The following is a 27752-nucleotide window of genomic DNA, read 5'->3' on the forward strand; positions in this document are numbered from 1 at the left end:
GCCTAGAGTCTGACTTCTTGCAGTGTTCTTTGAAGTAGATAAAATATGCACTCATGGACATCTGTCTGTTATTTCCTGCACTCACAGCTTTGTTCTTCTTTATTGCCAGAGAATTCTATGGATGATGTCACTTTCCTCTGAAGAGAACAGGCCATCAGAGCTTTTCACTGACATAATTAATTATCTGTAGCTTGATTCTGAGCCAGAACATTCTCAAGGCACAGCCCCCAAAGAATTAACTCTACTGTGCTTGCTATTCTTAAACTTTTAAAGAGACAGGGTGCCATATCTTTTTTTTCTCAGCCCCTGATAATGGTATTTTTGTTCAGTGATATCAAGTAACAGAAAGTGAACTGGGGCAGGATTCTATGATTTCACAAGGAGGACCTCCGGTTCAATAGGCAGCAAACTCGAAAGGTCGCTACAGATCAAGTATACAAAGCAAAGCTTTTAGGCTTAGTCTTAACGGCTACAGGACTGCATCACAATTACTGAATAGACTCTTTGGGGAATCCTGTGAATCTGCAGCTAGAAAAATGAGATTGCAAGCAAAATGAACCATGTTAAATTATTTGCAAGGTGAAAAGTTTTATTTTATCAGCCACAAAGGCCTGAAACATCAACATATATAAATTTTACAAGATATAGGAAGTTACCAGAATGATCATATATTTTGAGTTTTCAGCTATGTCTTGATATCTTGTCTAAGGAAAGACCAGATAATTGTGTTGGACTAGAATTCCACCGTGTTGAATTTCTTTGAAATAAAGATCTCTGCTCTGATTATGCCTGTAGTAATTAAATAAAATCTTTACCAAACATCTCTGATTTGTTACCTTCTCTGGGTGAAATAAGCAGGGTGACAATATACATCCTTTACGTACTCCTTTTCACTGTTTCCCCATCTATTTGCCATGAAGTGATGGGACAGGCTGCCATGATCTTAGTTTTCTGAGTGTTGAGCTTTAAGCCAACTTTTTCACTCTCCTCTTTCACTTTCATCAAGAGGCTCTTTAGTTCTTCTTCACTTTCTGCCATAAGGGTGGTGTCATCTGCATATCTGAGGTTATTGATATTTCTCCCGGCAATCAATTCCAGCTTGTGTTTCTTCCAGCCCAGCATTTCTCATGATGTACTCTGCATAGAAGTTAAATAAGCAGGGTGACAATATACAGCCTTGATATACTCCTTTCCCTATTTGGAACCAGTCTGTTGTTCCATGTCCACTTCTAACTGTTGGTTCCTAACCTGCATACAGGTTTTTCAAGAGGCAGGTCAGGTGGTCTGGTATTCCCATCTCTTTCAGAATTTTCCACAGTTTATTGTGATCCACACAGTCAAAGGCTTTGGCATAGTCAATAAAGCAGAAATCGATGTTTTTCTGGAATTCTCTTGCTTTTTCGCCGATCCAGTGGATGTTGGCAATTTGATGTCCGGCTCCTCTGCCTTTTCTAAATCCAGCTTGAACATCTGGAAGTTCATAGTTCATGTACTGCTGAAGCCTGGCTTGGAGAATTTTGAGCATTACTTTACTAGCATGTGAGATGAGTGCAATTGTGCAGTAGTTTGAGCATTTTTTGGCATTGCCTTTCTTAGGGATTGGAATGAAAACTCACCTTTTCCAGTCCTGTGGCCACTGCTGAGTTCTCCAGATTTGCTGGCATATTGAGTGCAGCACTTCACAGCATCATCTTTCAGGATTTGAAATAGCTCAACTGGTATTCCATCACCTCCACTAGCTTTGTTCGTAGTGATGCTTTCTAAGGCCCACTTGACTTCACATTTCAGGATGTTTGGCTCTAGGTGAGTGATCACACCATCTTGATTATCTGGGTCATGAAGATCTATTTTGTACAGTTCTTCTGTGTATTCTTGCCACCTCTTCTTAATATCTTCTGCTTCTGTTACATCCATACCATTTCTGTCCTTTATCGAGCCCATCTTTGCATGAAATGTTCCCTTGGTATTCCTAATTTTCTGAAGAGATCTCTAGTCTTTCCCAATCTGTTGTTTTCCTCTATTTCTTTTCATTGATCACTGAGGAAGGCTTTCTTATTTCTCCTTGCTATTCTTTGGAACTCTGCATTCAAAATCACTGCAGATGGTGACTGCAGCCATGAAATTAAAAGACGCTTTTCTTGGAAGGAAAACTAGATAGCATATTAAAAAACAGAGACATTACTTTGCCAACAAAGGTCCGTCTAGTCAAGGATATGGTTTTTCCAGTAGTCATGTATGGATGTGAGAGTTGGACTGTGAAGAAAGCTGAGCGCCGAAGAATTGATGCTTTTGAACTGTGGTGTTGGAGAAGACTCTTGAGAGTCCCTTGGACTGCAAGGAGATCCAACCAGTCCATCCTAAAGGAGATCATTCCTGGGTGTTCATTGGAAAGACTGATGTTGAAGCTGAAACTCCAGTACTTTGGCCACCTGATGCAAAGAGCTGACTCATTTGAAAAGACCCTGATGCTGGGAAAGATTGAGGGCAGGAGGAGAAGGGGACGACAGAGGATGAGATGGCTGGATGGCATCACTCACTCGATGGACATGAGTTTGGGTAAACTCTGGGAACTGGTGATGGACAGAGAGGCCTGGTGTGCTGCGATTCATGGGGTTGCAAAGAGTCGGACACGACTCAACGACTGAACTGAACTGAACTGAACTGGGTGAAAACTCAGCCTGGTTACTGCTTCTTTTCCACTGACACGAGCACAGAGCACAGATGAAGCAGTTAATTGTCTTTCTTCCCTCTCTCCTTTCTCCCTTCCTTGTTTCTTTCTATTCACTCACTTATTAATTTAGCAGCTATGTGTAAAGTTGTTTTTTTTTTAATATTAATTTATTTATTTGGCTGCATTGGGCCTTAGTTGCAGCATGTAGAATCTTTTATTTGTATCATGTGGGATCTAGTTCCCTGACTGGGGATTGAACCCAGGCCCCCTGCAAGAGGAGCTCAAAGTCTTAGCCACTGGACCACCAGGGAAGTCTTGTTATTTTGTTAGTTGTTATGATGAATCCCACATGAGTGGGACATAATCCTATTCTTGCATGAAACTTTATAATCTGGAAGGAATGTGAGTTGGGAAGGTAACTGTTAGAGCTAATTACTCATCAAGCTATCTTTGATGGAGAAGGAAATGGCAACCCACTCCAGTACTCTTGCCTGGAAAATCCCACTGATGGAGGAGCCTGGTAGGCTACAGTCCTTGGGGTCGCAAAGAGTCAGACATCACTGAACAACTTCACTTTCTTCTTTCTTTCTACCTTTTCAGAAGAAGGGTGGAAGGAAAGTGCTATAGCATGGGATAGCATAGGAAAGTTAGGAGAAATGATTTTAATTTCAGTTTTTTGACTAACCTAAATGGCTTCAAACCATAGCAGAACACTTAATTCATAGGATCACAGGAATTTAGAGTAGGAAAGACCTTGAACCCTTTAATTTACAGCTAAAGAAACGGGTTCAGAGAAGCCAATGACCTGCCAAAGGGATACAACTGATTGGTTGTTGATTATATATTGGCTGCCAGGTCTCTTCATTCTCAGATCAGAGAGCTCTCCATTATACTAAATCACTAATAAATACTTGGCAACAATCTCAAGTAGGAATTAATCCATATGCTAATTCGTTTTTAAAATGTGACTTGATCAATTTTTTGGCCAAATCAATTTTTTAAATAAACATGTGAATGCTGTTGGGCACACTTGAAGGAATCTCGGCGTGCTATAAAATCAATGCCCTAAAAAAATACTTGATATTTCCCCAAAATTTGTTTATATATTCAAATATCTGTTCATGTATTCAAATATTCAAAAATTATTTGTCCACTAGCAATAGGAATATTGATACTGAGCTCAAAATATTGGATTCAATATTTTACCTTAATTATCAGATCAGAGAGTGCATACATAAAGTATTATTTATAGCATGCTTCTTCCTATGTGCAGTTTCTACATCAAATTTTTTTTTTGTAGTCCTCTTGAGAGATGTTGGAAAAACTTGATTTTGTTATGTTAACAACTACTGCCAATAACCAATCATCAATCAAAGCGGGGAGCACTCTGTTAAGCATGTTATATATCATTGTTTCATTACTTGCAGTCCCTTAGGATTTTTTTTTCATGATTGCCTATGCTTGAGCTTGATCTGACAGCATGACATTGATTCTGTTGTTTAAAAATCTCTGCCTTATTAACTTGTATAATGTTCCCATTGTATCAGCTTTTTCATAATAAATGACCAAAAACCACTGGCCAAGATTCATATTAATTGCTGGGAACTTCCAGGCAAAAATCTTTGATTATGTAAGAGTGAATAAAATGGCTTATGGTCCCCCTCACCTACTTCAGACCCCTGCTGCTTATCTGTAGTTATCAAATGGCCAAGCACTGTTGTTTCAGACAATTGATATGTGTTGACGTCTACTGGGTTTCTGTGGTTAGGAATCTTATCTGAGCTGTCCTTATCAGGCTTCATCATCCAAAAGCCAGTGGTCAGATGAAAGCCTGGTGAAGATGACTAAATAGAAGAGGCAGGTGGATGACATCAGATGAGCAGTGTTGCCAGATTGCTCAGTGCTGAACTCATCATTTCATGCTCTACAGTGGTTAGTCTTAAATAATATGATGGGAATATCCTCAGATTTCCAACTTCAAGGCTAAAAGCATGTAGTCTGAATCGCCTCTTTCTATAGCCACTCTTCACACACGCTTAATCCCAAGAGCTAATTTAGCAAAACACCATGGAGCTGCAGCAACATGGGCTCACTCTTTCCAGCTGAAGCCCCAGTGGTCATCTCACAGACCGGGTCATTTGCACGGGGATCAGTTGAAAGGCCTCCATCCCAAGATGACTTAACACAGACCGGGTCATTTGCATGGGGATCAGTTGAAAGGCCTCCATCCCAAGATGACTTAACCACAGCAAAACCATTTGAAGAATCTCTTCTGACATGTCTGGCGTGGCTCCTAAGAACTCGCCAAAGTCATAAATAAAGAAAACATTGTGTCCTTCTGATATTGCAGCTGCTAAAGTGGAGGCATTTGGTACTTAAGGTACCACAAGTAAAACCCAGAGAAAACTCATCTCCCTTACCTCTCAGACTCAAGACTGCATTTGGCAACTTTGATAATGCTGTATCTCACCAAATCCCCATCTCCGGAGACTCTTTCACTGTGCTCTTTGAAATGCACATTCAACCACAAGCCACTTCTTGGTTCACAAACTCTTCTGAAAATGTACCCATCACCTCCTTGCTCTAAAAGCAGTGATTCTCAAATTTGACAGCACACTGGAATCATGTGAAGCCTTTCAAAAAATACCAATTCCTACCTTCCACTTCCAGTGGTTGTTATTTATTTCGTGTGGGTGTGGCCTGACCATTTGCAGCCAAGTTTGCTAATCACTTCCCTAAGAGAACCTGGCTCTTCCCTGAAGACCCCACTTCTCTAGGAGCCCTCAGAAGAAGTGGATAAGTTTCTCTCCCACTCTCCTTAGACTTCTCCTTGTTCCACATCGCCACTTCCAAATCATTCTCTCTCCTTTTTCCTTAAAATGTCCTAGCTTTGAATCTCATGACAATATCAGTTTGTATCTTTCTGTTTGTAGTGATGCCATTCACAACCCCAGAGCATTCACTCCCCTTCCTTCCTTGAAGATTTGAGCTCCTGGTCTGCTGTTAAGCTCTCTAACACTGACTCCGTCAAGTTTCTTGCTGATTTCAGTATTCCCTTGGATGATTATTCTCATACCCTGACCTCCCAATTCCCCAAACTTCTCTCTTCTAATAATTCTGTCCTCCATACTGTTTCAACCCCTCACTTCCATGGTTATCCATAGTCCTTATCATCATTACCAAAAATTGCAACCAACTATACCCACTGATTTTTATCATATAGTCACTGCCCTTCACACACCCTTCCTACATGTGCCCTTTTCCTTCTTACCCAGCTTCAAACTCAGTCACATACCATTCTCAATTTCAGTCCCCTTCTCTCACTTGCTTGTATTCTCTTGGTCAGATCATGGCCTTGGTTAAATCTAATTCTCTGTTAAGTCCCATCTCTGACGTACTCATAGGCAGAAAAACACATCATGCCAACTGATCTCATTAAAAAATTTTTTTTTTATTGATTTGGCTGTGCCAGGTCTTAGTTGTGTGCTGTGGCAGCACGTGAGATCTTCAGTTGTGGCATGCAAACTCTTAGTTGTGGTGCGTGAGACCTAGTTCCCTGACCAGAGATCGAACCTGGGCACCCTGCATTGGGAGCATGGAGTCTTAACCATTAGACCACCAGGGAGGTGCCTGATCTCAATTTAAATTCATGATCACTAACTTGACCCAAGCTGTTAATGTTACCAAGAGATTACACTATATCCCTCTAGTCCACCCTTATTCAGTACAATTAAATAATTTCTCTCGTAGCAAATCCTTCATACATCTTCCTCTTGCTACCCAGCCCACCAAGAAAATTGAAACAATTATAGAAGGACCACCACAGTCGCCCACCATCTCTCTACACTTACTGTATCTTTGTCCATATACACGTAACCTTCTCTTCTGTTACTAGAAGTAAACTGTTTGTATCTCTAGTTAACACCAAACTTCTTGACTTATCCATTAGATCCTATCCTCTCTTTATGAACTAGGACACAGTTCCAGCCTTTGCCCACCATTAATGTCCTCCATACTAGCTTTTCCCATAAGCACGCAAACATACTGTTATTTCTACCATCATAATAAAACCCTCTCTTGACTCCTACAATTCCCATTTCATTTTCTCCTTCTCTCTATAATAAAACTCATTGAAAGAGTTGCCTATACTTCCTGCCTCCAATAATCTCTTCTCCCAAATGAGTAGCACTCATTTGAGCCCACTTCAATCAAGTTTCTGTTCCTATCACTCCACTGACACCTCTCTTATCAAGCATATGACCTCCCTGTTGCTAAATGCAATGGTCAATTTTCAGTCTTCATTTTCTCCGATCCATCAGCAGCATCTGACACCTGATCTTTCTCTCCACCTTGAAAACCTGCTCACTTTGACTCCAGAAAACTCTGTTTTGCTCATTTCCCTCCAACCTCTCTAGCTGCTCATTCTCATTCTCCTTTACTGATTCTTCCTCCTCATCTTCTCAAACTCTCGGTGCTAGAACATTTCCCCAGGGCTCAATCTTGGACCTCTTATCTTTCCTATCTAAATTTACTTTCATCATGATTTCACCCAGTTTCATGGCATTAAATACCACCTACATACAGGTGACTCCAAACTGATAACTCCAGACGTTTCCCTTGATCTCCAGATGTATATCCAGATGCCTACTGGATGTCTCTCTGTACTTGAATGTCTAACAGCATCTCATGCATAATGCAAAACTACATTTCTGGTCTCTACTTGTCTACTTAGCTTCCCAGATCAGTAGATAAAGAACTGCTGACAAAAGAAAAGATCTCTGCATTTTCCCTATACACTACACCGCTGTCAATACAGTAAAACTAAAACTGGCTTGGAGTTCACAGAAATGGAACAAAAGAAGGCACAATGACATTTGAAAATTTTAGACAGTTATTCTGCAAGTATTTAGGCAATACTTAATATATATAGGTTTGCATTACCATGAACAATGAAAATTATTCAAAAGAAAATAAATATCTTTTTTTTTTTAAATAAAAAAAGAGCTTTGGTTTTTAAAATCCTTTAAAGATCCTTTTAGTATAGTGACCTCTTTTGCTTGCAAGGCATGCGAGATCCTAGTTCCCTGACCAGGGATTGAAGACACATCCCCTGCACTGGAAGTGTTAACCACTTAACCACTTGTTAAGTCTTAACCACTGGACCATCAGGGAAGTCCCTAGAGTCACCTCTTTTAAAAGTAAATAAGAAAAAGTATAATTAGAAAAGACTGGCCTTTTCACATATGAAAGCGTAGTCCTAGAATAATTTAAACATTGTGGTACTAAAATAGAGAAATTAGTAGCATAAAACAGAGAAATCTATGGACTAAACTCTAACTCAGAAATCGATTTAAATATTATACTATAGGATAAAAGTGATAATGGGCATGGGTCTGAGTAAACTCCAGGAGCTGGTGATGGACAGGCAGGCCTGCCGCGCTGCAGTCCATGGGGTCGCAAAGAGTCGGACACGACTGAGCAACTGAACTGAACTGAAACGTGATATTTCAAATCATAGGGAAAAATTGTTCAGTTAAGGGGGTATTTACTGGTAGCCTCTCATTTGTCTGTATTCTACCCTGTGACACTGAGTCTGGAACTCTGCAAACTGCGTTTCCTGATCTCCACGCTTGCTACTTCCTGTTGGGATCCTAGTGGAGTCATTAGAGGGATTAGAAGCGGGGAAGGGGGGAGGGGGCGCTCTTTTCTGCTTTGTCTCGACAACGCTGCTCCAGCCGCAGCTTTAGCTCCAGCTCCAGCTTCTTCAGACCTTGCAGACCAGCCTCATCCTGCTCCCTCAGAGGCATAGCGGAGCCTGGGCAGGGAGGCCTCCTCAGAGAGGCCCCTCCTCTGAACTCCTGCGTTGTACTGAGTCTACCTTTTCTCTTTCTTTCCTCAGGTGCTGAGGTGGCAGCTGCTTCTCACAGTTATTATCTATCTCTGGTTACCTCAGCATCCTCTTTCAGCTTCCGACGCCTGTGTGACCAAATCTTTTCATTAACTCTTTGCTGTTGAAATAGCTAGAGTGGTTTCTGAATTTCTGCAAACAGTCATCTACGAGAAAGTGATGGACAGAGTTGGTGATGGACAGGGAGGCCTGGTGTGCTGCAGTCCATGGGGTCACAAAGAGTTGGACCCGACTGAGTGACTGAACTGACAAGAAAGTGAAGTGTCTCATCTTAAATGAAGAAGAATTCCAGATGGATAAAATATTTTAATGGGAAAACTGGGGCAGGGGGGAGTACTAGAAGAAAATTTGAAAGAAATCTTTCATAATCTAAGAGTAAGTCAGCCTAAGTTTGATACAAACCAGAAGTCATAAAAGAAAAGGCTGATGTCTGACTAATAAGAGTAATAATTCTTCATGGCAACACATGCTGAAAATAAAGTCAAAATAAAAATAATGAGATGGGAAAATATTTTACTTACTCATATCATAGGCCAAGAGCTAATTTCTTTACTAGCTAAAGCGCTAGTTCTAATAGGGAATGTTCTATTAGGGAAAGCTGTTCTAATAGGGAAAGATGTTCTAGTGTTCTAATAGGGAAAATTTTTCAAGGCATATTTGATATCTGAAAAAGGCCAGTTGCAGAATGGTGTATATTAAATGCTCCATTTGTGTGAAAAAACAAGAATATATACATACTTGCATACATTATACCTTTTTCTAGCTTTTCAACCATATGTGTGAATTAACCATTCCAACTTTCAAATAAAATATTTTTAAGTTACTTAGATTTACTGTGGTGATCATTTCACAAAAGACACAAATATCAAATGATTACATTGTACAACTGAAACTAATACCATGTTACATGTCGATTTACCTCAATAACAATAAAAATGAAAGATAATAAAATTGTTGTTTTATCATACAAGAAGCATTTTTAACATAAAATTTTAAAAATATATAAACTTTACCCCTAGAATTATATTCTTGTACCTGGCCTGATTTGGGGGCTCAGGTTTACTACTGAATCAGGTCATGGCTCCATGCATACACTTATTTTATAATTAAAAGGTGATTCCTGAGCATGTAACTACAGTTAAACTACACCTTGGAAGAGACAAAGAAATGACACAACCAAAATAGAAAAACCTCTGAACACCTGGACAGAACAGAACTTCTCTCCCAGCAAAGCCCTCAAGGAACATGTGAACAAGTTATAACAGGTAATGGAATAAGCTTTTTAGCACAAACTTGTAGGTGTTTGTCTGGAGAATTGCTTTCCCTGCTAAGGACCTTCACTCCATGTAGAAAAATATTAAAAATAGAGTAGGACAAAATCAATATATACAATTAATGCAATGCTCCCATTAGCCAACCTTAAACGCGTAGAATGTTAGTGCCTCTTAGATCATTTGCATAACACACAATGAAAGAGAATAGTCCTCAGTAGAAAAAGGCTCTCGCCATTACTGAGGACAGAAAATGTTCAGGGGACTGCAGACAAGTCTTTAGGGCAGAGCCACAGACAGGGGATGCAGTGAGAGATCGGCCTGAAGAGGTGAGCAGATGCCTGTCCAAGTGCAAGAAAGCCTCTCAGAGCAGCAGGGGGGGTGTGAGTGTTTTCAGCAGAGAAAAGACTTCACTGATGCGTGTTTTAACAAGCTCATGCTAGCCGTGATGTGAGGAACTGTGGGTGACAAGACCTCAGGAAGGGAGTACCAGCTAGGAAGCTGTTGCAGTAAACCTTGTGAACGGCCGTAAGGATGCTGAAGTTAGGCACCGGTGGTGAAGTTTGTGTCTGCAGTGATTTCGGGTCAGGGACCCTGTGGCGTTATTCCTCCCCCTCGAATTCCCTCTACTACCCTGCAGGATCCCATGATTGCCTGTCAATTATTCCCTGTCAGTTGAACCTACTGTCATATGGTGGTAGACGGCCCATGGGAAGGACCAGGTTGTTGATCCACTCTCTGCTCTAGTGGACAATGGTGTGATACAAGGCAGTGAGACTCGGGAGAAGGAACCTATGATCACTGTGTCTTGTCTCACAGGTGAAGAAGGGGACCCTATTTCCCTCCCTCCTTGAGCAATTAGAGCTCTGGAGAAGGGGAGAGGGAGGGCAATGTTCACAGCTTCCTGTGCCCACGCTTCAGTGATTCAGAAGTTGATTTTGGTCAGGACATGTAAATTTCTTTTCAGGAGATGTCTGCCCAGGTATTTTGCAGCCAGCGTATCTGGCACTTCAGGCTGGCATGTTAGACCACAACCACCTATAAACAAGTAATATCAGATATTGCAAAGATAAATGCTCAGGGCTCATACTTTGTAGGCAACACCGATCTTATCTGCACACAAATGATTGTCCTTTATAAACTCAAACCAAGAATTCACATTCCATTTTTTTTAAAGGCATGCACATTTTGATTGTTTTAGCACACAGTTCGTCTTACACATTGTTTGTTTTCAGGTTTTAAAAAAAACATGGTTTTTTTTAAAAGTTACATGTATGTAATTCACATCATACATATATCGTATATTAAATTTTTTCACAGCTCCAGGATGGCAGGGATTATAATGTTCAACTTCAAGGCAGACCCATTTAAGGCTGAGAAACAGTAACACCACTATTCAAGGGACATTCAGTTTCATTGGTCCAATTGTTGATTTTGAGCTCATTAGGCCATTTCCTACATCTGCTCAGGGACCTGAAAACACTTGGTTTATCACTGATTTTCCTCCTAAATTACCTATTCCCCACAGAGCGTTGGACTTGCAAATGTGCTTTCATTATTACTATTTTTAAAAAGCAGGGGGAGAGCAGAGTCTACTAAAATTTGTGCACATTGTTCCCTGTTTCCTTTCAGGCCCTTGCTCAGGAAATGTTTAACATGGGAGTAAGTATTGCCAGGGATTAGTGGCTGCTGCTTGGAAAGGTTGAAGGAAGTTCTTTCCTGCCAGTACAGAAATATACATCATCAAAGCACAAGACTGTGTCCACAGACAGGATTACATGTGAGCTGAAAAGACCCAGGTGACAACGTTTTTCTTGAATCAGTCCATATTCTTTCTTTCGCTCATGCACTAATATCACCGTGAAATGGTTTCAACAATTCTCATCAGTGCCCTGATTTCTCTTTTAAATACGGATGGTTTGGAGACAAACAGCTCTCTGTTGTCAGCTGTGTGACTTGAGTCTCTCTGAGCCCTTCCTGTGTTTTGAGACTGGTCTATGACTGGTTGACGTGATGCTTATGAAGTCAGATTTCAAATCCCAAGTGAGCGCGTCAACTTTGCAAAGAAGAATTCTCCACACGTTGTCTGTACTTGAAACCCCATCTGGCAATCCTGAGGATGCCAAGGTCACTCAAGGTTCAGAACAAACCCCCTGAACCGTCACCACTGCACCAGGAAAGGTCTCCTGAAGGTCCCTGGGGCTGAAACAAGTGAAGATGATGAGGAAGGAAGTGCCTAAAAAAGGCCATTCTTTATCCACCAAGTTTTGTCCAGTGAGTTTCAGGAGTATCACCAATACTGCTCAGAAGAGAGGGGGGAATAAAAAAGGGGTTACAGGCTGTCCAGGGAATTTGTAAACTGCTAGCAGTTATAACCAGTGCTGCTACAGTGACATCGCACTAATCTGGACACCATCAGTTTAAATTCAATGTGGTATAGTTATGCAGCTGTGCTTTTGACTCTTCAAAACATTTAATAACTATAAAAATGTGTTATATGAATTTATAAACCAGAAAAAAGCACCTAAACTTAAAGTGAAGATTTTACTTTACTTCTCTTGAAAAATGTTTCCAACTACCAGTTAGACGATGGTATTGGCATCATCACGAATGGATTCATTAGAAGTGATTGCAGCTGTTCAGTTTGTTATAATTCTCCCAAGAAGCATGAAAAAAGAGCAAGATGCAAGTGAGGAAATAAAGCAGTCTCCCGATGATAGGGATAGAGTAAGATAATTAGTTTAGAAATCCCACTAGGGGATTAAAGATAGTAGTGATATTTTAAGGGAGTTTGGGAGGCTGTAGGCTAATGATCTGGAGAAGGAAATGGCAACCCACTCCAGTATTCTTGCCTGGAGAATCCCGTGGACAGAGGAGCCTGGTGGGCTGCTGTCCATGGGGTCACACAGAGTCAGACACAACTGAAGTAACTTAGCATGCATGCATGCATTGGAGAAGGAAATGGCAACCCACTCCAGTATTCTTGACTGGAGAATCCCAGGGACGGAGGAGCCTGGTGGGCTGCTGTCTATGGGGTTGCACAGAGTCGGACACAACCAACGCGACTTAGCATCAGCAGGCTAATGATCACTCAAGAAAAGAATCCAGTATACCACCTTGAAGGAAGACCAGGTGCATCCAAGCGCCAGATATACTCAAGCCCAAAACCCTGATAGTTAAAACACAAGACAATGGATATAGGGTCTGAATCTTGTTACATGAAGTCAGGGATCTAATGGTTCTTGAAGACTAGCATTTCTGCATGTAGCCAAGACAGAAATGTAGAAGAAAGGGGAAAGAAACTAGGTGAAAGGGGGACATTGTACTCAAACTGAGATGAATTACCACATTTTAGCATAGGTTACGGGGCTCAGTTGCTTCAGTCGTATCCAGCTCTTTACAACCCCATGGACTGTAGCCCACTAGGATCCTCTGTCCCTGGGATTCTCCAGGCAAGAATACTGGAGTGGGTTGCTGTGCCCTGCTCCAGGGGATCGAACTGGGGTCTCCCGCATCGCAGGTGGATTCTTTACTGCTGAACCACTGGAGAAGCCCATATATTACCACTCTTCTGCTAATATACATATGATTTAAACAGCGCCATGATAGACCTGGTTAGATCATACAGGGTCAAAGGAGAAACTAATGAGGTAAGCCTTGATGTCTACCCTTCCTTTGGGTTATAAAAATGCAGCCTTTTGTTCTGGGGCTGCACTCTCTGCTTGTATCTTGCACTCCCTGCTTGTATCTATGGTCCTTGTAGCATAGGACACTCATGGTCCTATGGACACATAAGTGTCCTATGCTAATAAGCCTTCTCTTTGCCTATCACTTTGCCTCACGCTGAGTTCTTTCCACAATGAAACAAAAGAACCTTCAGTAAGTCCTGACACCAGGCAAGTGGTTTCAATTAAAAGACAGTAGGTTCGAGTCCCCTCCTAAGTCAGGGATCATGGGTTTGAGTTCCAATCTGAGTTTTGGCTGGGTTTAATCCCATCTAAGAAGCAGTGTGGTTTCACTGAAAAGAACCTAAACATCAATTCAAGTTGTGACTTAGAGACCCCCACAATTATCCCAAGTTGTACATTTTAAAATTAACTGTTTTATATGGAAATGATTCTGCTGGCAAATAGCAGATGCTTCTGATCCCTTATCTGTGGAATGAAGTACTCTTTTCCAGTGAGTCTGCTCTTCCATTTGGACTACAAAAACAACAGGGGTGTACTATTTTTCTGGCACACAATAGGCACTGACTTTAGGGTCAGAAAGGCATGATACACCTTTCTAGGTCATCCCTGGGTGAGTTTCCTTAAGCCAGCTAAGCTTCTATTTATTTCTCGTCTAACTCTTTAGGGCTATTGTGATTATTAAATCAAATATGAAAGTCCTGGCATATAGTCAACAGCACAGAAAGGAAAATGGGCAATATTATTTTCTTCTCCATTTCATTGTCATTTATTCATTTCTCTAACTTCATGTCATATTGTTGTTCAGTGGCTAAGTTGTGTCCAACTCTTTGCAACCCCATGGACTGCAGCACGCCAGGCTTCCCTGTCCTTCACCATCACCCTGAGTTTACTCAAACCACTGAGTCGGTGATGCCATCCAACCATCTCATCCTCTTTCGTCCCCCTCTTCTCCTGCCTTCAATCTTTTCCAGCATCAGGGTCTTCCAACGATTTGGCTCTTCAAATCTGGTGGCCAAAATATTGGAGCTTCAGCTTCGGCATCAGTCCTTTCAATGAATATTCAGGGTTGATTTCCTTTAGGATTGACTGGTTTGATCTCCTTACTGTCCTAGGAACTCTCAAGAGTCTTCTCCAACACTACAATTCGAAAGCATCAATTCTTCTGTGCTCAGCCTTCTTCACGGTCCAACTCTCACATCCATACATAACCACTGGAAAAGTCATCAATTTGACTATAAAAAGTTTTAAACATACACCAAAGTGAACAAACTAGTATAATGAAACACTATCCACCTCTTTATATACTTTTTGGGGGGGAAGAGAGACTGAAGCATGTCAAAGGATATGCCAGACCGTTTCACCTAGCAATAAGGGGCTGAGGATGATGGGGTTTTCAGGGTACCATCTGGTCCCCAAGTGAGAGATGGTTCTGCCACTAGTATTGGCCTGCACATCCAATGAGAAAATGCATAAAGTAACATAGGGCACAAGGTACCATGAAAGGTAGAAAACAAATCCTGATGTTTCCTTGGAATATTCTCACTCTTGAGCACTATGCTAAAGGTTCTGCCAAAGCCAGTCTCTGGATTTAACATGAAATATTTTTAGAAAAGAAAAATTAAAATGGCAATCCACTTAAAAAAAAACTATATTTCCCAGTTGGGACTAAAAGTAATTTTCAAAAACCATTTATCAAGTGCTTTACAGAGTCTGTCCTCTAGGAATTTGTAATTTAAGATTGTTTTTAAAAAGAAAAATGTGGACAAGTAGAAGTTTTGTTAAAAATAGTCAAGCGAGATAGAAAATGATGGAGGTGAATGTATCCATGTGAGGAGATTGTAACTTGGATAGGATGGAAGGGGAAAAAGGAGTAGGCATGTAGTCAGGAGAAGACTGGAAAATAAATGACCTAAATATTCAACGTGCAGACTCCCTGGGGGATGGAGACCATGCTGACAGACAACAATTCCATGTCTAAAGAAGCCCAGGAACTCTGGTTGTTTTAGCTCCTCTTATGTGGAAAGTGGTCATGCCCCCAAGAAGTTGTAGATCATGGGAAGGCAGAGAGGGAGATTCAGGGATGGGAGCGGGCAGGGGAAAGAGGTGTATAAATCAATCTGGGAAGAAGGTAGGATCAAGTCAACAGAACTAACCTTGATATAAAAGGGATACTTCTCTCTGAGTGAGGACTTCCCTGTGGCTCAGACGGTAAAGCGTCTGCCTACAATGCGGGAGACCCAGGTTTGATCCCTGGGTTGGGAAGATCCCCTGGAGAAGGAAATGGCAACCCACTCCAGTACTCTTGCCTGGAAAATCCCATGGACAGAGGAGCCTGGTGTGCTGCAGTCCATGGGGTCGCAAAGAGTTGGACACGACTGAGTGACTTCACTTTCCTTTTCTCTCTGAGTGAAGGGGAAGGGGTGAAAGGGAAGATGATGCATGGAGATGTGGTAGGGTGGAGAGAACTTGAGAAGACTTCCATCATGAAGTAAGAGAGAAGATCAGAGCATCCGGGAGTTATGAATCAAGGAAGCAAGGGATGGGGTGGGGGGAATATTTGGAGGAGACATCTGTGTCTAACACCTACAAACCTATTTAGGTGCTCCCATCCAAAACAGAACAAAACAAACTAAAAGTCTCCCCCCACCCCTACTATCCCCTGATAGCCAGCCCCACCATCTTTCCCCATCCACGAACTTCTCAAGAGCAAAGTTGGCCCGAGCGCTTCCAGACACCAGCAATCTGACACCAACACTCACTGTGCCTTGAAAGCTGCGCCTTTTGAATGCTGGCTCAATAAAGGGCTGCTCTCCAAGTCTTCCTCCTGAAGCGCTCTCCTTGGCACCCACAAGGCTTCAGGTTCAGGCAGTTGAGGTCTGTCTTCCTTTCTCTTTAATCGTGCCCTCTCTTCAGTCATGCCCTCTCTTCATTTTTGGCCAGTTCTTTTCTCTCTCCCGGTCTTTTTTTTTTTTCTTAATTTACAATGTGGTAATTTATTTAGCAATATCTATTACTAATTTCTGTTTGCAATTGGATTAGATACGTAAATATATCCATGCCTTGCAGTGTATCAGGATGACAAGACAAAGCAAAGAAGTGGTTTCCAGTGAAGTCCACTGTATAGGTTTCATGTGAATGATGACCTTGTTACCAAGTTAACTATGCAAAGCAATTACTTTGAGTTACATTGAACTGTCATATTGTACCCCGTCTTAAACATAGTTGTTCTCTAAGGAAGTGTCTGTCTTTGGACTTGACTTTTTCTTTTATTCTCTATCCCTTGGCTTCAACTACTATCTCTCCAGATGAGTGCCCTGTTTGTTGCCCCATTTCCATGATGCAGCCATTACATGTGGCTATTTCAATTAATTATATTAAATATAGTTTAAATTTCAGTTCTCTGGCCATGTTAGCCATATTTCAAATACTGACAATCCCCTTGTGGCTAGTGGCTACCATATAGGACAGCATAGTTACAAAACATTTCCTTCTTCATAAAAAGCTCTTTGGGACACCGCAGGTCTAGACCTTATCTCTCCCCTGAACTTCTGACCTGTCAGTATTCTAAATGACATCTTTCCTGGAATCACACCTCTATTATGCCCCAAATTTTACTCCATTCAATGCATTTTTCTCATTACAGTGATCTATACAAACTCTGATTTCACTGAAAAACAGAGAACACCCTCCAAATAATTGAGAAATATCTACATAGGTGAGTTGGATATTAAGATGTCATTTGTTTAGAAATGAGGTCAGTTTCACTGAAAAAAATACAGGCTATCATCATATATAGGAGAACTCTGTGTCTTTCACATACTACTCCTGTATAGCATTTTCCAATGTCCAGAGTGTCATAAATAATAAAAGACTTATTTTATAGGGCATTTTCTTTATTAATTTTTTTTACATTTCTCATAAAATCACCCTTCTCTCCTACAGCATCAATGAGTATCTTATTCTCACTGCAGAGAAGGCAAATTTCTGATTCTAATAGGATCACTAAAAATATTCTGCCTAACAGTGAAAATCAGTGGCCAAAGCTCTTTGCCAAAATACTAACAATACTACTGGATACATGAGATTCTGAAGCATCACATTCAACAAAGATCAGATCTGGTCCTGATTTTAATCAGAGAGCAACCTGTCTCTTTGCTGCCTCCTAAACTTAGCAAAGACATACCATTCTCAGCATGCTGACCATTTTGGTGGTGTGAGATTTCACTGGGCAACCTTTCTCAGAGTGACCTCAGCCCCAGATTCTAAAGATGGAGCATATTAAGTACAGGTGAGTCATCAATTTAAAAAGCCAGCAGAGTAACTAAAAACCTTATTCTTCAGAAGCACAGAGATTCTATGGGAAGTCCTACCATGTGACAAATGGAACTCAGGAAAAGAAAAGCCATCTCTGAAGAAAGAAGTAATAAATGTCACTCTTGTAGGATAAGCCTATCATGCTTGGGTGCTCTTGCATCTGAACTGACTATTAGCATCCCCAGTGGAGTTATGAAATCTCTTGTTAAAGATGACAGAAAGGTAGAATCATAGTATTGTGTAGGAATACGGCAATCATTTGGGACCATTACTGTTAAATCAATAACACTGTGTATACTATGAACTCATGCTTTATATAGTTCAAAGTCTTTTGCAGACATGAAAAAATAATCTTATGACCGTCTCATAGGGTGTGCAAATATTAGGATTTTCTGAGAATGATCATTTGTTATCAGTAGACAAACAATGATGTCCAGCCCTTTTCTAGGTGCAATGAGGCACATGAAAGAAGCAGAAGACACAACCCCTTCTCTCAAGCTGTTTCAGGCAACAGATATAAGTACATAAAACACGTGGGAAATGTGTATGTGATGGGGACTAAAAGAAATTTGTGTAAGGTTGGGGGAGAGATGAATAGGCGGAGCACAGAGGATTTTTAGAGCAGAGAAAATATTCTGTAAGGTGCTAATAACTGTAGATATGTAATATCATTCATGCCAAGTCGTTTCTGTTGTGTTAGACTCTTTATGAACCTATGGACTGTAGACTGCCAGACTCTTCTGTCCATAGGATTCTCCAGGCAAGAATACTGGTGTGGGTTGCCATGCCCTCCTCCAAGGGATCTTCCCAACCCGGGGACCAAACCCACATCTCTTACATCTCCTGCATTGGCAGGCAGGTTCTTTACCACTAGCACCACCTGGGAAGCCCACATATCATCATATATTTTCCAAACCAACGTACAACACCAAAAGTGATCCCTAAGGTAAACTACAGGTCTTGGGTGATTATAAGGTGTCCATGTAGATTTATCAATTGTAACAAATGTCCATCCCTACTGGGGGATGTTGATAATAAGGGAGGATATGCATGTGGGGTGGGGCAGAGGGCGTATGGGAAAATCACTGCACCTTCCTCTCAATTTTGCTGTGATCCCAAAACTGCTATAAAAAATTTAAATCTTTAATTTGAAAAGTAAAAAAAGAAATATTGACTAGTACATGAGGGAAGTGTAGGGGAGAGCAAGGACAAATACATGTCCTCAGTTTTCCTAAAGATCTTCAATATCTGCTCTGTAAGTAGTCTTAAGGTGGAGAAATATAGAGAAGCCAAGGGAAAAACACTAGGATGGTAATAGTATCTGAGATTGTACATGTGAGTGTCTAGGTCAGGACTGGGAGAGAAATGGAGACTGCCTGGTTTGATAGGCAGGGTCAAGTTAAGGAACATAAAAGATAAGCTTTCATGGCTAAGGGGAAGCCTGTTGATAGATTTTTACAGACCTGTCTGATCAGTTTAGATTTCAATCTGATAGGGTCTAGAGATCTCTTGCAAATTCCTAAGCACCTGTGTGACATGATCAGAGACGCACTTTACAGAAAATAGTCTGGCAGCAATTATCTGCTGGCCTTCTGCTCCCCAACCCTCATACTTAACTAAATGATACAGACTAGCTCTCCATTCCAAATCCCACCATCATCCTAGGAGGTTTCAACACTCACGACTTTAGCCAATATCCTAACTTTGCAATTCCTTGACCTCATTCATTCCAACTGCCTTCACTTCCACTCCCAGAACTGCACCCAAGGTTGTACATTAGTAAAACCCACACCACACAGAAAATTTAAGTGCGAATAGCCCAGCTTCGTCTCTCCAGCCCTCTCTTGCTCATCCTCCCATGGACGTGTTCACTCTTCCCAATGTTGCTTCCTTGCTGGACGCTGTCTCGCCAACACACTCCACTTTCTTTCACTTCTGTCTCTCCGCTGCATCCACTGGGATGACTTCAAGCCCAGATGCAGAGCTATAAGCTATAGAGCCCCTGTACACTTGGGCATCTAGACGGCCGCTGCACACACGCGGTCCTTCTGCTGGCCGAGTCCTCAACTCCACTCATTAGTGTCCCTGTTTGTCCACAGCCTCCTTCCTCTAACACTGCCCTGGGTGGCAATGCAGCTGCACATCATGATCCTTAAGACCATGGCTTGGCCCCGGTCTCGCTGTTCTCAGTAGCATATCGCTTTGTCTTTTCCTTATTGAGAAAATTGAGGCTTTGGGCATATCTCCCTCAGTTGCCCACCCTTCCTCTACAAATGGTATATTTATCCCCACCCATTCTTCTTCCTTCTCTCTGTCACAGAAGAGGAAGTCTCTCCATACTTTTCAAGGGCAAACCCCAAGGTCAGCCTCCAAACCATGCTTTTAATTCCCTCCCTTCTGCCTCCTTTAAGACTTTGGTTCATCCAGAATCCTTGCTGTTTGCTGTATCTTTGACCCTGCTCCTTTTTGGCCCCATAACCCTTTAACCCATAAAAACACAGTAAAGTCTGTTTCATCATGCAAAACACTCCCTTCACTTGAGTTTCCTTCTAGCTACCGTTCTTTCTCCTCCTTCATTACTCAAGGTTTTCCAAATAATATCTACATTGGCTGAGTGTAGCCACCACAACAGCCCAGAAAGTGGGAAGTACACAGACAGGGGGGCTTCCCAGGTGGTGCTAGTGGTAAAGAACCCACCTGCCAATGCAGGAGACACAAGAGATGGGGGTTCAGTCCCTGGGTCAGGAAGATCCCCTGGGGGAGGGCATGGCAACCCACTCCGGTATTCTTGCCTAGAGAATCCCATGGACAGAGGAGCCTGGTGGTCTAGAGTGGAACACGACTGAAGCGACTTGGCGCTTCAGCGACATTCACACACGCACACAGACAGGGAGTAAGCTGCAGCTCAGAGTCAACGCTAATAAGATCAAGTACCAAACATTTCCTTGCAGGACTTTTTCATTCAAGTCACACTGTTTTAGTCTTTTACTTTTTAATACTCCCATGTTTCACTTAAAGCCCACAAGTAGAGAAAAGTAACGTGGTGATTTCAAAGCCGGAGGTCAATAAATGTACTAAGGGCATACTCTGTGCCAGACAAATGATTTACTACTGTGCAAAAGAGAAGGGAAATTTGGCTTATTTGGCTGTGTCCAAAAAAACAGATCTGATTAATTCTTCAAGGCAAAAAAAATTTCTACTTTCTATAATTCTTGGATCTTCACTAGAACACGTTACTCTATTTCTTTAACTTCCCTTCACTTCTCAAACCATTGACAACCCAGCGAAACTTCCCCGGCAAATATTCCCAATGACCTCCAGACCCACAAAACCAACAAACACCTTTCAATCACATCCAGCTAAAATTTTCTGTTGATTTGACTGACACAATTTCTCTCCTTGACAATCTTGACTCCTCTGGCTGCTGCATCCTCCACTCCTCTGGGATCCTCACACCTCCAGATTGTTGTTTTTCAGATGCCTTATTTGTGGTCTCCAAATAGAGCTGTAGTTTTACCTCTACCAAATACTTCTCCACAGAAGGGAGACCATTCACAATGAACACGACCCATACTTGTCCACCCAAAGTCTGTTTGATTCTGCCAAGTTAGTTCTGTGCTCCTCTGGGCCTGTCCAAGACCTACAATTCTTCGAGATCTATTTCTTCAGTGAAGCTTTTCTTCACTCATCTCCTGGGATTTTCACAATCTTTCCTGTGTTTGTACTCCCTAACTTGCTTTGCAGCAGAGAAAGAGATAGTTAAATAGCATTACCAACTCAATGGACATGAATCTGAGCAAACTCCAGGAGACGGTGAAGGACAGGGAAGCCTGGCATGCTGCTGTCCATAAGGTTGCAAAGAGTCAAAAACGACTTAGTAGCTGAACAACGACAACAGCAATTTGCACTGCAGCTACCCTACAAAATATTTATTCCTATACATTCTCATCTGTCCTACCAGATCATGAGCTCTTTCCTCATGACTGCCATGAGGAAAAACCATGCCAAACCATGCTTGGCACATAGCAGGAGCTCATCAAATTTTAGCTACGAGTATTATTATTACTCACTTTTGCATTTTTCAGGCCTCCAGTAGTGCAATGTTTCTTCAACATTGCAAGATCAATCAATTTTAAATTAGTTAATTAATGCCCTATGAATGAATGGCTTCCCTTGTGGCTCAGATGGTAAAGCATCTGCCTGCAATTTGGGGGACCTGGGTTTGATCCCTGGGTCAGGAAGATCCCCTGGAGAAGGAAATGGCAATCCCCTCCAGTACTCTTGCCTGGAAAATCCCATGGACGGAGGAGCCTGGCAGGCTACAGCCCCTGGGGTCGCAAAGAGTCAGACACGACTGAGTGACTTCACTTTCACTAAGAATGAATAAACTCTGTTGGTGAGAAAAAGAGAGTGGACAGAGGGCTCACCTATAGTAGGTAGTAGAGGGGTTAAAAAAATAAAAGAGTAAACAATAAAGAAAATGGCTGGAGCTCCAAAACAAGACAATAGAAGAAACTTCTAACAATCCACAAGCATATTATCTATTTCATAAATTACCTTAAATACAATAACTTCTTCTGCCAGGCATCCAGATGAAGGAAGATTTCTCAGTGTGTGGTGATTGCGTGTGGTGATTGCCTCTGACTCAGCCTGGCGAACACCGAAGCCCAGGGGAATGGTGGTGATAGGGATAGAATATGGTATTGATGCTTTTGAGCTGTGGTATTGGAGAAGACTCTTGAGAGTCACTTGGACTACAAGGAGATCCAACCGGTCCATCCTAAAGGAATTCAGTCCTGAATGTTCATTGGAAGGACTGATGTTGAAGCTGAAGCTCCAATACTTAGCCATCTGATGCAAAGAGCCGACTCGTTGAAAAAGACCTTGATTCTGGGAAAGACTGAAGACAGGAGGAGAAGGGGGCAACAGAGGATGAGATGGTTGGATGGCATCACCCACTCAATGGACATGAGTTTGATCAAGCTCCAGGAGTTGGTGAAGGACAGGGAGGCCTGGCATGCTGCAGTCCATGGGGTTGTAAAGAATCAGACATGACTGAGCAACTGAACAACAATGGCAGTTATACAGGTAGCCGTAGAAAAGTCCCAGCAGGGGATGTATAGATAGAGAGGGAAACCTTGGAAACTTGGGAGACTCACTGTAAGTTAATGATCACTCAAGAAAGCTGTTGGAATGTCATGAAATGAAACAGGCTTGCTTAACTCTAAAGCCAAAAATGAAAGTATGAAACATGCCCCAGGCCATTAGATGGAAGACAAACGTCATCACTCTTCTACTGATTTAAGTATAAATGATACCAACCATTCTAATGGCAGAAAGCAAAGAAAAACTAAAGAGCTTCTTAATGAGGGTGAAGGGGGAGAGTGAAAAAGCCAGCTTAAAACTCAGTGTTAAAAAAAATAAAGATTACAGCATCCAGTCTATTTGCCATCAGTTCAGTTCAGTCACTCAGTTGTGTCTGACTCTTTGCGACGCCATGAATCGCAGCACGCCAGGCCTCCCTGTCCATCACCAGCTCCCAGAGTTTACCCAAACCCATGTCCATCAAGTCGGTGATGCCATCCAACCATCTCATCCTCTGTCGTCCCCTTCTCCTCCTGCCCCCAATCTTTCCCAGCATTAGGGTCTTTTCCAATGAGTAAACTCTTCACATGAGGAAGGGAAAAAGTGGAAGCAGTGACAGATTTCCTCTTCTTGGGCTGTAAAATCACTGCAGATGGTGACTGCAGCCATGATATTAGAAGACAACTGCTTCCTGGCAGGAAAGCTATGACAAACCTAGACAGTGCGTTACAAAGGAAAGACATCACTTTGCCGACAAAGGCCTGTATAGTCAAGGGTATGGCCTTTCCAGTTGTCATGTACGGATGTGAGAGCTGGACTGTAAATAAGGCAGAATGCTGAAGAATTGATGCTTTCGAACTGTGGTGCTGGAGAAGACTCTTGAAAGTCCCCTTGACAGTAAGGAGATCAAACCGGTCAATCTTAAGGGAAATTAACCCTGATACTCATTGGAAGGACTGAGGCTGAAGCTGAAGTTCCAATACTTTGGCCACCTGATGCAGCCAACTCATTGGAGAAGATCCTGATGCTGGGAAAGATTGAAGGCAGAAAGAGAAGAGGACAACAGAGGATGAGATGGTTGGATGGCATCACTGATTCAATGGATATGAACTTGAGCAAACTTGGGAGATGGTGAGAGACAGGGAATCCTGAAGTGCTGCAGTTCGTGGAGTTGGACACGACTTGGTGACTGAACAACAACAATGAAAATTCTAGTTTGACCTCAAAGGGTCAGACACTCTCCTGCCTGATACATCCCTAGCTCCTCCTTCGTATCTAGAAGCCTCACTCCTTGAAGAAAGTGGTTTTCCCCTTCCCTGCTTCCTTTGACTATAAAATTGTAGCCCACTTAATCCTCAAGGCAGAGCTCCCCAACTTGCCCACTTGCGTCTCTTACAAGCATCCTGTATTAATAAATCTATATCTTGTCTATCACTTTGCCTCTTGCTGAATTCCTTCTGGGCTGAGACACAAAGCACCTGAGCCTCAGTAAGTCAGGTGAGCGATCAGGAGTAAGACACCAGCTGAGCAATCCCAATTAAAAGACGGCGGGTTGGAGTCCCATGCAGCGTTTTGCCCAGGTCTGAGTCCCAGCACATGGGTTCAAGTCCCAATCTGAGGTGCACTGTTTCAGGGGTGCCTTGTCGACTGACATTATCTAATAAGCCTATTCTGTGAGCCTCCTTATACACAGGTAGAAGAGAACTACCTACATAGACAAGAGGGAAAAAATGATGAAACCCAATTTGAGTTTTGTTTTTCTAACAGTATTTGAGTGGCTATGTCAAGGGAATTTACTGTATAAAAAAGCTAGCTATTTTTCGCATCAAGAAAAATAATTAGTATTCTGTTTTTGAATTATCCTACAAGAATATCCTTCTGCCAAGTATTCTGTATTATGGCTTTTTGATACTGTTTCCTTTGAACTTTGGTCGTTTTTAGTTCAGCCAAATTGACTGGCTTCTTAAAAGTGCTATTTTTGGACAAATACAAGGGGAAATTAATCATGATGCCCAACTGATGGCCTGGGAGTACTATTTCATTATTTTCAGTTTAGTCTGGGAAACATGTAACCAGTTTTTCACCCAGAGAGTAAAAATGTTTCAATTTACTAGAAAGTACATGTTACTGGAAGCAGTGGAGGACAGAAGTGTAATCATGGAAACTATTCCAGCTGCTTCTATGCAGGCAATGCCGTCTGACATTGTGCTGAAATGACAAGCTTGCATCTGCTAAGGTGTGGCTTGAAAAGTCTGGAAGGTTGTCCCTGTTGAAGACCAGGGGCATGACATCACCAGTTCCAGACAAGACTCTAAAATGCAAAATCCCTGCGAGGGGCAACTCCATTTCTAATGTACACCTTTAAGGTGAACTTCATGAGTTCCCTGGACACCTCACTAGCAAAAAGCAAGCAAACAAACAGCAACAACAACAGTAAAAACCCAGGAAGTTTGCAAATTTTGCAAAGAGCCACTACTAACAATAAAGATCACTCTGTCTATAAGGTTGATTCAACAGATTCCCACAGATTACATAGAACAGATTCCAAAGGCCACCACTGATACCAGGAAACACAGAAAATTGTCTGCAGTGTTCAGAACCTGCACAGATGAAGAGAATGAGAGAGATCACAAAGAAGTCTGAGAAAGACAAAAGAGGCATGAAGCATATGAGTGAAACTGCATCTCCTCCTTTGCCTGCAAGTCGCTTCCAGGGTACATCTCCTACAGGCAGGTTTGATCTCCAGCTCATCTCTCCAGTATCATATGCCTTTTTCTCTGTGTCACCCCTCTGCTTTTGACCAGTAGCTCTAGCCCCCCCAGAGGTGAGCCCTCATAGATCAGTGAACCTGAAGCCCCAGGGTGGTGAGGCACCCAGCCCATGGCCATGCGGACACCTCCCCACTGCCCAACTTTTTCTCATGATCCGCATCACATCACAGTGCAAGGCCCAGCTCATACCACATCTCTTTGAAACCTTCCTCAATTTCGCTTGCCATCTTTCTACAAAATGGCTTTGGCCTCAGAGTTCTCTATGCGTGCATGCAAGCGAAGTCACTTCAGTCATGTCCAACTCTTTTCAGCCCCATGGACTCTAGCCCACCAGGCTCCTCTGTCCATGGGATTCTCCAGGCAAGAACACTGGAGTGGGTTGCTATGCCTTCCTCCAGGGGATCTTCCTGACCCAAGCATCAAAACTGCACCTTTTAGTGAGTCTACTTGAAAGAAATTCTGGAGCCTGAAGAATAACTATAAAGGCCCTGGATACTCCACTTGCACATACCCAGACTGGAAAAGACTATTAAAGGAGGGACACTGGACTGAGAGAAAGGGAAGCTGGATTTGGAGAAAATGTTAACTAAATTGCTGTGCAACCTTGGGCAAGTCACCTAACTCATTTGAGTGTCAGTTTCACATTTGTAACATAAAGGAGGTGGGTAGACACCTCAAAGCTGCTTGGCAGCCCTGATATTTTATACAACCTTGGAACACCACCCGCAGAGAAAGGTGTTTGAGTCATTTCACAGCTGCTCCACAAAGGGAGGGTGATAGGTAGCCATTGAAGCTCTGGGAGACAAGTCGCTAAAAGCTCATAAAATGTTTGTCAACCTGCAGAGCATACAGGCCTTAGTTGTGGGTACGTAAACTCTCTGCCTCTCAGATCTCAGCATCAGATCTGTTTTCAGATAGACCTTTTTTTTTTTTTCTTGTCTCTAGTGTGGCAAACCTGGTACGTAGCTGTCACATTTCCACCAGCCCACTCACATTTGCTGATGCCGACTGCCTCCTACTCTCAGCTACAACACACATTCACCCTCCTGTGACAGGAGCTCTAAATAAAGGAACACTCGTTTTTAACAAGTCTAGGATTGTGAAATCTGTATTTACCAGTGCATGGACTTATGTGTGTATGTGTGTGCATAGAAATGCACATGGGGGATGGATTACTTGCTTTGCAAATGAATTCACCATGGCATTCCTTACAATATCAAGTTCTTCATTTCTCTTTTCTTCCACTGCTTCTCCTACAAATATCTTACACTCTTTCCTTATTTATCGCTGCTCAGGAATACATCTTGTGCAAGGTAAGGTATCCTGTATTCACAAAGGTTAAGAGAAAGCAAAATGCATTTCTTTGAAGCCTTCTGACTAATTTCTTTAATGTCCCAGGTGACTGGGCTTTTATTTTGCATGCCTAAGGCTCTAGAACCATATCTGGCAATACCACCAACATAAAAGCCACAGAAATCTTAAATACAGTGCATAGTTTACCATGATATATCAGAATTCTAAAGAAATTATTAGAGTCTAGAAAAGCCATAAGCTTCACATTAGCCACCATGTCTGGAAGAAATAAGCTGATGACATTCCTTTGTAATGATTTCTTAGATTACTGTTGTCCCTCCCACTCAGGTCAATAGCTGTACTCTGGGGGCAGCTTAAAAATTTGGACTAATATATTCTGTCTCCTGACACAATAAACATTAATAGGCTGAATAATATCCACATTTCTGGCAGTGGTGAAGCTATTTTTAGTAATGGTGGTGCTCTGGAAAATTTCATCTTTTGCTTTGAAATGCAAAGGTGATTTTTCTCAGCCCATAAATGGTAAGCTCAAGCATGCTCGATTGTTTTTAATTTGAGTTTTGCATGTTTTCTATTTCTCTTTACCCCAGGGGTTTCCTTATCTGAGGGCACACACAGATTAGAACAGGAACAGATCAGATCCCCTGGTTTAGGGCAGGTTGCAAATAATATGTCTGATACTAAAGGCACCAAACAAAGGCTTCATCTCATTCAATTGTTAATGTTCCC

The 27752-nt window shown here is 42.0% G+C and overlaps 1 protein-coding gene and 1 long non-coding RNA gene across 13 annotated transcripts in view; one reads left to right on the forward strand and one right to left on the reverse strand.

Annotated features, from left to right (window-relative positions):
• Positions 1-27752, reverse strand: part of FILIP1 (filamin A interacting protein 1) — a 223104-nt gene that overhangs the window by 85497 nt on the left and 109855 nt on the right. The gene's annotated exons all lie outside the window — the stretch shown is intronic.
• Positions 2820-8580, forward strand: LOC145521846 (uncharacterized). The gene is made up of 2 exons (XR_014065741.1): positions 2820-4823; positions 4885-8580. It is a non-coding gene; the product is annotated as an uncharacterized LOC145521846 (long non-coding RNA).

This window comes from Giraffa tippelskirchi, chromosome 9, assembly GCF_054371585.1.
Source record: "Giraffa tippelskirchi isolate mGirTip1 chromosome 9, T2T-mGirTip1v1.2.pri, whole genome shotgun sequence".
NCBI classification, from domain to species: domain Eukaryota; kingdom Metazoa; phylum Chordata; class Mammalia; order Artiodactyla; family Giraffidae; genus Giraffa; species Giraffa tippelskirchi.